Source organism: Pan troglodytes, chromosome X (genome assembly GCF_028858775.2).
Source record: "Pan troglodytes isolate AG18354 chromosome X, NHGRI_mPanTro3-v2.0_pri, whole genome shotgun sequence".
Lineage (NCBI taxonomy): Eukaryota > Metazoa > Chordata > Mammalia > Primates > Hominidae > Pan > Pan troglodytes.
This window is the reverse complement of record NC_072421.2, coordinates 75,152,248-75,162,739: the sequence shown is the minus strand read 5'-3', so window position 1 is coordinate 75,162,739 and position 10,492 is coordinate 75,152,248. Positions and strand designations below refer to the sequence as shown.

General features: G+C 41.5%; 1 pseudogene; it reads right to left on the bottom strand.

The window, feature by feature from the left end:
* Positions 1 to 2,553: 2,553 nt before the first annotated feature.
* LOC100612000 (SPRY domain-containing protein 7-like) lies at positions 2,554 to 9,689 on the bottom strand (annotated as a pseudogene).
* Positions 9,690 to 10,492: the final 803 nt, after the last annotated feature.

Genomic DNA, 10,492 nt, shown 5'->3' with positions numbered 1-10,492 from the left:
GCTCACTGCAGCCTCCACCTCCTGGGTTCTGGCAAGTCTCCTGCCTCAGCCTCCTGAGTAGCTGGCATTACAGGCATGTGCCACCACGCCTGGCTAATTTTGTATTTTTAGTAGAGACGGGGTTTCTCCCTGTTGGTCAGGCTGGTCTCGAACTCCCAACCTCAGGTGATCCGCCTGCCTTGGCCTCCCAAAGTGCTGGGATTACAGGTGTGAGCCACTGTGCCCGGTCTGGCCTTCCAGATATTTTTAAGGACTTGGGTGTTGTGATCTAACCTGTATCTATTTTAGGGGACACTCCACATCCAGTAACACCGTGATTCCTGGAGACTTGTAGAGGTACCACCTTGATGGTCTTGGACAAAATCTGTAAGAATCCTCTGGATTATTGGGCAGAGACTCTTGTCCTCTTCCCTTACTTTCTCTCAAACAAATGGAGTCTCTTTCTCTCTGTTCTGAGCCACTTGAAGCTGGGGGTGGAGTGACACAAGGACTCCTATGTCCACCACCACTATGACTGCACTGGATCAGCCCTGGAGCTAGCATAGCATTGGTTCTTGACCAAGGCCTGGTGTAACCACTCCCTGGCTACTACCTATGTTTGCTCAAGCCTGGAGCTGTACAGTCAGCAGTTGACAAAACCAGGCAGGCATGTGTTTTTTTCTTCAGGGCAGTGAGGTCCATGAGGTTCCAGGCAGGTGCAGAGGTGTCATCCAAGAGCCAGGAACTAGATTTAAAAATCTTAGAGGTCTACCTGATGTTCTGTTGTACTGTGACTGAGCTGGCACTCAAACCACTAGACACAGTTTTCCTCACTCTTCCTTCCCCTTTCCAAAGACAAAGGGTCCTCACCTCATGGCCAGTGACACCACAGGCCCATGGGGAGTACTGCCAGACTACCGCTAATATTCCCTTAAGGCCCAAGTACTCTTCAGTCAGCTTGTGGTGAATGCTGCCTGGCCTGGGACTCACCCTTTAGGTCAGTGAGCCCTCCTCTGTCCCAGGGCAAGTCCAGAAATGCAGTCCAAGAGTCAAATCATGGAACTGGGGACTCAGGAGCCCACTTGGTGCTCTACCTCTTGTGTTCATGCTGGTACCTGAGGTGCAAAATAAAGTCCCTTTTACTTTTCCCTCTGCTTTTCTCAAGTAGGGGTTCTGTCCCATAGCCACCACAGCTGATAATGTGCTAGTCTCACCTGAAACCAGCAATTCTCAGAGGCTCACCCAGGACCCTCGATGTAGTACAGGGTATCACTTCTGGTTATTCATGGCCCAAGGTCTCTTCAATTAGCAGGTGATGAATGCTGGTGGGGCTGGGTCCTTCCCTTCAAGGTAGCAGGTTCCTTCTGGCCCAGGGTGTGTCTAGTATTGTCATTCAGGAGCTAGGGTCTGCAAATGGAGCCTTAGTACTCTGGCCAGTGCCCTATCCTGCTGTGGCTGAGCTGGTATCCAAGATGCAAGACAAAGTCCTCCTCACTCTTCCCTCCCCTCTCCTCAGGTGGAAAGAAGGGGTCTCTTTTGGAGCTGTGATCTGTGCAGCCTGTGGTTAGGAGAGGGGTGATGCCAACACTCTCTTAGCTACTCTGGCTTGTATCTCAGTAGGTCACCTGCCCCCTAGTTCACTGTCTCTGGCCTCCATTCAGTACTGGGACTCATGAAGGGGTTGCAGTTCTTGCAGCCTACACTGCCTTTTGAGTTTATTTAGAGCCTCAGAGAACTGTAGCCCTCAGTGGCAAGGCTTGTAGAACTCAAGTTTGAACTGCTGTGATTGGCGTTTTGTCTCTGGCTAGGGCTGGTTTAAATGCCCTCCATGGGTCAGTGTCAGCTGAATTTGGTCCAGCTTTTCTTTCTGCTACAAGAGGACAGCACTGTGTTCAATGTTCCACAATCACTGGGCTCTCCCTTCCCCAGCACACTGGAAAGCTCTCTGCACCCTGCCGCCACTGCTGGGGGTGAGTGGTGGGAAAGGAATGGCTTTTGTGATTCAACACTGTGTTTTCTACACTTCAGCACCTCTTTCAATGATAGGAAGCTAAAACCAGATACTATGGGTACTCACTTGATTTTTGGTTCTTATGAAGGTGCTCTGTGTGTTAAATTGGTGTCCTTTTGGGGGGATGGTTGGTGAAGCCTTCTCTCCTGCCATCTTGCTCCACCTGGCTCCATAATTGTATTTATTTAAATAAACATTAAACAAACTTCCCCAAGTGCTAACATTCATATCACTAAACATAAATATTTTGAATCCCAACTTCACTGTGGTCTATTGAAGACTCTGATTCGTTAGACAACATTAAAAAACATTTTTTTCTTAATTTTTTTTTTTTTGTAGAGATAGGGGCTTGCTATGTTTCCCTGGCTGGTCTTGAACATCTGGCCCCAAGCAATTGCCTGCCTCAGCCTCCCCAAAATACTGGGATTACAGGTGCAAGCCACCATGCCTGGCCAACAAGCATATTTTTAAGAATATACTTTCATCTATAGGTCAGGTAAAGCTTTATTAAATGGTAAACATTTTTAACAGTGGAGAAATACAAGTTTTAAAAGCAAAAATATTCAGAAGGTCTGCTGTTCAAATAATATATTTTTTTCAAAACCTGGTGGAAGAGTATGATAAAATTCACTGAACTGAAAATCCAGTTACATTCTTATCAACATAACTAACTGGATCCAGTGTCCCTTGATACTTGATGTTAGACAATGCATATTTTTCCATTCAAGTGTATATTCTACATGGTCATATGTAATAACCCCGCATGTCCCTTCTGTGGAAGGCTGTTTGCTAGCAGCCTATTTTTCTCTTTATTATTGTGGTACAGGGCTCCTTATTTCCCATCACCAGACTGTGTACGTCTTGGCCAAGAGGTCTCTGATTCAAGTTTACTTTATTATTATTATTTTTTTACAATTTTTATTGTTTTTTTATTTCCATAGGTTCTTGGAACAGGTGGTGTTTGGTTACATTCATAAGTTCTGTAGTGGTGATTTGTGAGATTTTGATGCACCCATCACCCGAGCAGTATAGACTGTACCCAATTTGTAGTCTTTTATCGCCCACCCACCTCTGACTCTTTACCCTGAGTCCCCAAAGTCCATTACATCATTCTTATGCCTTTGCATTCTCATATATTAGCTCCCACTTATAAGTGACAACATACAATGTCTAGTTTTCCATTCCTGAGTTACTTCACTTAGAATAATGGTCTCCAATTCTATTTAGGTTGCTGCGAATGCCATTATTTCATTCCTTTTTTTTTAAATCACTGAATAGTATTCCATGGTATAGATACGCAACAATTTCTTTATCCACTCATTGATTGATGGGCATTTGGGCTGGTTCCATATTTTTGCAATTGCAAATTGTGCTGCTATAAACATGTGTGTGCAAGTATCTTTTTTTGTGTAATGACTTCCTTTCTCTTGATAGATACCCAGTAGTGGGATTGCTGGATCAAATGGTATTTCTACTTTTAGTTCTTTAAGAAATCTCCACACTGTTTTCCACAGTGGCTGTAGTAGTTTACATTACCACCAGCAGTGTAAAAGTGTTCCCTTTTCACTGCATCCCTGCCAGCATCTATTATTTTTTGATTATGGCCATTCTTGCAGGAGTAAGGTGGTATAGCATTGTGGTTTGGATTTGCATTTCCCTCATCATTAGTGATGTTGAGCATTTTTTTCATATGGTTTTTGGCCATTTGTGTACCTTTTGAGAAATGTCTATTCATATCCATTTTTTGATGAGATTTGTTTGTTTCCTTCTTGCTAATTTGTTTGAGTTCCTTGTAGATTCTGGATATTAGTCCTTTGTTGAATGTGTAGATTGTGAAGATTTTCTCCCCCTCGCTGGGTTGTCTGTTTACTTTGCTGATTGTTTCTTTTGCTGTGCAAAAGCTTTTTAGTTTAATTAAGTCCTACCTATTTATCATTGTTTTTGTTGCATTTGCTTTTGGGTTCTTGGTCATGAAGTCTTTGCATAAGCCAGTGTTTAGAAGGGTTTGTCCAATGTTATCTTCTACAGTTTTTATGGTTTCAGGTCTTAGATTTAAGTCCTTAATCCATTTTGAGTTGATTTTTGTATAAGGTGAGAGATGAGGATCCAGTTTTATTCTTCTACATGTGGCTTGTCAATTATCCCAGCACCATTTGTTGAATAGAGTGTCCTTTCCCCACTTTATGTTTTTGTTTGCTTTGTGGAAGATCTGTTGTCTGTAAGTATTTGGGTTTATTGCTGGGTTCTCTATTCTGTTCCGTTGGTCTATGTGCCTATTTTTATACCAGTAACAAGCTGTTTTGGTGACTATGGCTTTTTATTATAGTTTGAAATCAGGTAGTGTGATGCCTCCAGATTTGTTCTTTTTGCTTAGTCTTGCTTTGGCTATGTGGGCTCTTTTTTTGTTTCCATATGAATTTTAGAATAGTTTTTTCTAATTCTGTGAAGAATGATGGTGGCATTTTGATGGGGATTGCACTGAATTTGTAGATTGCTTTTGTCAGTATGGTCAGTATGGTCATTTTCACAATATTGATTCTACCCATTCATGAGCATGGAATGTATTTCCATTTGTGTTGTCTGTGATTTCTTTCAGCAGTGTTTTGTAGTTTTCCTTGTAGAGGTCTTTTGACTCCTTTGTTAGGTATATTCCTAAGTATTTTATTTTTTTTGCAGCTATTGTAAAAGGGGTTGAGTTCTTGATTTCATTCTCAGGTCGGTTGCCATTGGTGTATAGCAGAGCTACTGATGTGTGTACAGTAATTTTGTATCCTGAAACTTTGCTGAAATCATTTATCAGTTCTAGGAGCTTTTTGGAGGAGTCTTTAGGGTTTTCTGGGTATAAAAACATATCATCAGCAAAGAGCAACAGTTTGACTTCCTTTTTACAAATTTGGATGCCCTTTATTTCTTTCTCTTGTCTGATTGCTCTGGCTAGGACTTCCAGAACTATCTTGAATAGAAGTGGTGAGAGTGAGCATCCTCCTCATTTCACTTCTCAGAGGGAATGCTTTCAACTTTTCCTCATTCAGTGTGATGTTGCCTCCGGGTTTGTCATAGATGACTTTTATTACATTAAGGTATTTCCCTTCTATGCCGATTTTGCTGAGTGTTTTAATCTTAAAGCGATGCTGGATTTTGTCAAATGCATTTTCTGCATCTATTGAGATGATCACGTGAGTTTAAAAAATTCTGTTCATGTGGTGTATCACATTTATTTACCTGTGTATGTGAATCCATCCCTGCATCCCTGGTATGAAACCCATTTGATCATGGTGGATTATCTTTTTGATATACTGTTGGATTCGGTTAGCTATTATTTTGTTAAGGATTTTTGCATCTATATTCATCAGCAATATTGGTCTGTGGTTTTCTTTTTTTGTTATGTCTTTTCATGGTTTTGGTGTTAGAGGGATGCTGGCTTCATAGAATAATTTAAGGAGGATTCTTTCTCTATCTTGTGGAATAGTGTCAATAGGATTGGTACCAATTCTTCTTTGAATGTCTGATAGAATTCAGCTGTGAATCCATCTGGTCCTGGACTTTTTTTGTTGGTGATTTTTTTAATTATCATTTCAATCTCACTGCTTGCTATTGGTCTGCTCAGAGTTTCTAATTATTTCTGGTTTAAGCTAGGAGGATTGTATATTTCCAGAAATTTATCCATCTCCTCTAGTTTTTATAGTTTATGTGCATAAAGTTGTTCATAGTAGTCTTGCATGGTGTTTTGTATTTCTGTGGTGTCAGTTGTAGTATCTCCCATTTTGCTTCTAATTGAGCTTATTTGGTTCTTCTCTCTTCTTTTCTTGGTTAATCTTGCTAATGGTCTATTATTATTTTTCTTTTCAAAGAACCAGCTTTTTGTTTCACTTATCCTTTGTATTTTTTTTGTTTCAATTTCATTTAGTTCTTCTCTGATCTAGGCTATTCCTTTTCTTCTGCTGGGTTTGGATTTGGTTGGTTCTTGTTTCTCTAGTTCCTTGAGGTGTGACCTTAGAGTGTCTATTTGTGCTCTTTCAGACATTTTGATGCAGACCTTTAAGGTTATGAACTTTCCTCTTAGCACCACCTTTGCTGTATTTTGTAGATTTTGATAGGTTGTGTCACTATTATTCAGTTCAAAAAAATTTTTAGTTTCCATATTGATTTCATTATTGACCCAATGATCACTCAGGGGCAGATTATTCAATTTCCATGTATTTTAATGGTCTTGAGGGTTCCTTTTGGAGTTAATTTCCAATTTTATTCCATTGTGGTCAGAGAGGGTACATGATATAATTTCAGTTTTCCTAAATTCATTGAGACTTGTTTTGTGGCCCCTTACATGGTCTATTTTGGAGAATATTCCATGCAGTGATGAATAGAGTATATTTTGTGTTTTTTGGTAGAATGTTTGGTACATATCTGTTAAGTCCATTTATTTTAGGGTGTAGTTTAAATCTATTGTTTCATTGTTGACTTTCTGTCTTGATGATCTGTCTAGTGCTGTCAGTGGAGTATTGAAGTCTCCCACTATTACTGTGTTGTTGTCTCTCTCATTTCTTCGGTGTAGTAGTAATTATTTTATAAATTTGGGATGTCCAGTGTTAGGTGCAGGTATATGTAGGACTGTGATAGTTTCCTGTTGGACAAGGCCTTTTATCATTATATAATAACCCTCTTTGTCTTTTTTAACTGCTGTTGCTTTAAAGTTTGTTTTGTGTGATATGAGAATAGTACTCCTGCTGGCTTTTGGTGTCCATTTGTGTGGAATGTCTTTTTCTACCCCTTTACCTTAAGTTTATGTGATTCCTTATGTGTTAGGTGAGTCTCTTGAAAGCAGCAGATACTTGGTTTGTGGATTCTTATCTATTCTGCTATCCTGTATCTTTTAAGTGGAGCATTTAAGCCATTTACCTTCAGTGTTACTATTGAGATGTGAGGTACTGTTCTATTCATCATGTTATTTGTTGCCTGAATACCTGTTTTTTTTCAAAGTTTATTGTGTTGTTATTTTATAGGTCCTGTGAGATTTATGCCTTAAGGAGGTTCTGCTTTGATGTGTATTTTGAGAATCTGTTTCAAAATTTAGTGCTCCTTTTACCAGTTCTTGTAGTGCTGGCTTGATAGTGGTGTATTCTCTCACCATTTGTTTGTCTAAAACAGACTGTATCTTTCCTTCATTTATGAAGTTTAGTTTTACTGGATGCAAAATTCTTGGCTGATAATTGTTTTGTCTAAGGAGGCTGAAGATAGGGCTCCAATCCCTTCTAGCTTGCAGGGTTTCTGCTGAGAAATCTGCTGTTAATCTTATGGGTTTTCCTTTATAGGTTACCTTGTGCTTTTGCCTCACAGCTCTTAATATTCTTTCTTCCATCTTGACTTTAGATAACCTGATGACTATGTGCCTGGGTGATGATCTTTTTGTGATGAATTTCCCAGGGGTTATTTGAGCTTCTTGTATTTGGATGTCTAGATCTCTAGCAAGGCTGTGGAAGTTTTCCTCTATTATTCCCCCCAAATATGTTTCCCCAACTTTTAGATTTCTCTTCTTTCTCAGGAATGCCAATTATTCTTAGATTTGGTCATTTAACATATCCCAAACTTCTTGGAGGCTTTGTTCATTGCTTTTTAAATTCCTTTTTCTTTGTCTTTGTTTGAGCTCTGAAGTTCTTTCTTCTGCTTGTTTGATTCTGTTGCTGAGACTTTCCAGTGCATTTTGCATTTCTATAAGTGTGCCCTTGCTTTCCAGAAATTGTGATTGTTTTTATTTATGCTATCTATTTCACTTAAGATTTCTCCCCTCATATCTTGTATCAGTTTTTTGATTTCATTAAATTGGACTTCACTTTTCTCTGGTGCTTCCTTGATTAGCTTAATAATCAATCTTTTGAATTCTTTTTCTGGCAAATCAGGGATTTCTTCTTGGTTTGGATCCATTGCTGGTGAGCTAGTGTGATTTTTTGAGTGTGATAAAGAAACTTGCTTTGTCATATTACCAGAATTGTTTTTCTGGTTCCTTCTCATTTGGGTGGCCTATGTTAGAGGCAAGATCTGGAGCTCAAGGCTGCTGTTCAGATTCTCTCCCCCTTTTCCTAGGGATGTGGCTTCTTAAGCACTGAATTCTAGCTATTGTTATTTCTTTTCTGGGTCTAGCCACCCAGTGTGGGTACCATGTTCCGGGCTGGTACTGGGGATTGTCTGTCACAGCACAGAGTCTTGTGATGTGAACCATCTTCCAGTCTCTCAGCCATGAATAGATGCACCTGCTCTGGTCGAGGTGGCAGAGGAGTGAAAGGGACTCTGTGAGGGTCCTTAGTTGTACTATTGTTGCTTATTGCACTAGTTTTGTGCTGGTTGGCCTCCTGCCAGGAGGTAGCCCTTTCAGAAGAGCATCAGCTGTGGTAGTATAGGGAGGACCAGGCAGTGGGCAGGGCCCTAGAACTCCCAAGAGAATGTGACCTTTGTCTTCAGCTACCAGGGTGGGTAGAGAAAGACCATCGTGGGGGGGCAGGGTTAGGCATGCCTGAGTTCAGATTCTCCTTGGGTGGGACTTGTTGCGGCTGCTGTAGGGGAAGGGGTATGGTTCCCAGGTCGATGGAGTTATGTTCCCAGGAGGATTATGGCTGCCTCTGCTGTGTCATGCAGGTCACCAGGGAAGTGGAAGAAAGCTGGCAGTTACTAACCTCACTCAGCTTTTGTGCAACTCAAAGAGCCAGTCTCACTCCCACTGTGTCCCACCTCAACAGCACTGAGTTTGTTTCCAGGCTCTGAGTGAGCATGGCTGAGAACTTGCGCCAGGCTACCAGCCTCTGGGCTGAGAAATCAGGCAGGGCTTTCAGGTTTTGCGCCTCCTTGCCTGCCTGTCTGCACTCTGGATTCACCCATCTCCCCCGTGTTCTATCTAAGAAACTTTGCATTTGGTTAGAATTGTTGCAAAGTTCAGCTGGAGGTTTCCTTCTCCTTGTGTTTTTCCAGTTTGTCTGGAGCCCTCCCCAGGGACTCATGTGAAACAAAGTCAGACATGGCTTCTCTGGGGACTGAGAGAGCCCAGAGGACTCTTCTCCCTGCTTCCTCTACTCCTGTATTTCACTCAGCTGTCTAAATTATCTCAGCTCCAGGTAAGGTTAAATCCTTCTCCTGTGATCTGGACCTTAAGGTTCCTCAGTGAGGGTGTGTGATCGGGGGAGGACGATCCCTGTTTCCCGCTTTCACACTTTGGGCACTCACAGTATTTTGGCTGTCTCCCAGGTCCTGCAGGAGCAATCTGCTCCCTTCAAGGGGTCTGCGGATTCTCCCAGCTTTCCTGCAGTTGCTCTTGAAGCAAAAGTTTGTGATGTGAGTTTCCACATGCTGCTCTGTCCATCTGAATGGGAGCTGTGGTTTAGTCCTGCCTCCTATCTGCCATTTTTTTCTCCCCCTCTCTGATTCAAGTTAACTTTCTGAGCAACACCAGTATCCCAGATTCCTGTGAAGCAACACCAGTATCCCAGATTCCTGTGAAGTGGATCTTGAAGTCATAGTAGCTTTTGTTTTGATGTAAAAGTGCACTGGCTAAACAATCTCATGTTCCATATATTCTTCTGTCATTTTTTACAATGACAACATCTGTTCCCATGTGTCATATGTCCTGCTGCATGACTGGCATAACCTTCAGAAGGATGTGGCTGGTCCCACTGTCTCTGCAGCACTGCAGGCAGCACAACACTGAGGTGACCATCACACAGTGACCACTGACTCTGCTGTCCTTGATCTTTTATCTGTCTCTATAGATTTGCCTTTTCCAGAAAGTCACGTAGTTGGAACCATACAGTATGCAGCCTTCTCAAATTGGCTCCTTTCATTTAGCAATATGCTTTTAAGGGTTTCTTTCACTTTTGTTGGCATTTGGTGGCAGAAGCAGGCCAGGGATACACCTGATGAGAGACTCAGGGCTTTCTCTCTCTTGAAATTTCCTCCAGGCATTGTTTTTGGAAGACATTTGAATAGTTTTCATGAAGAACCCAAACAACATGGAAAAATAAGCAGACAATTGTGCCAGCCCGCTGGATGTGACTGGCTAAATTCTGAATAACAGCTCTGGTAGATTGTTAAGGTAATTGTCCCTAGTGAATCATGCCTCCCAGTATCTGTGCCTTTTTATGGTTCCTTTCCACACTGACACTTGGCCAAGTGACTTGCTTTGGCCATTGGAATGTTAGTACATGTGATACAAACAGAAGCTTAAAAAGCCCTTGTGCATAGGAGTTGTCCTCTTTTGCTCCTGGGAATTCTTGGGACACATATGAAAAAAGACCAGGCTGGTCCCCTTGAGGATGAGAAACCACCCTAAGAGAGAGGCTCAGCTAACAGAGAGCACCAAGTGCCACACATATGAATGAGGCCATCTTAGATCACTCAGCCCCAGCTGAGGTATTGGATAAATATAGTCATATGGTTGACCCAGGAGAGTCCAGCAGAAGAAGCACTCAGCTGAGTCCAGAGCAAATTCTTTATCTCTAATATTTGTAAGAATTATAAAAT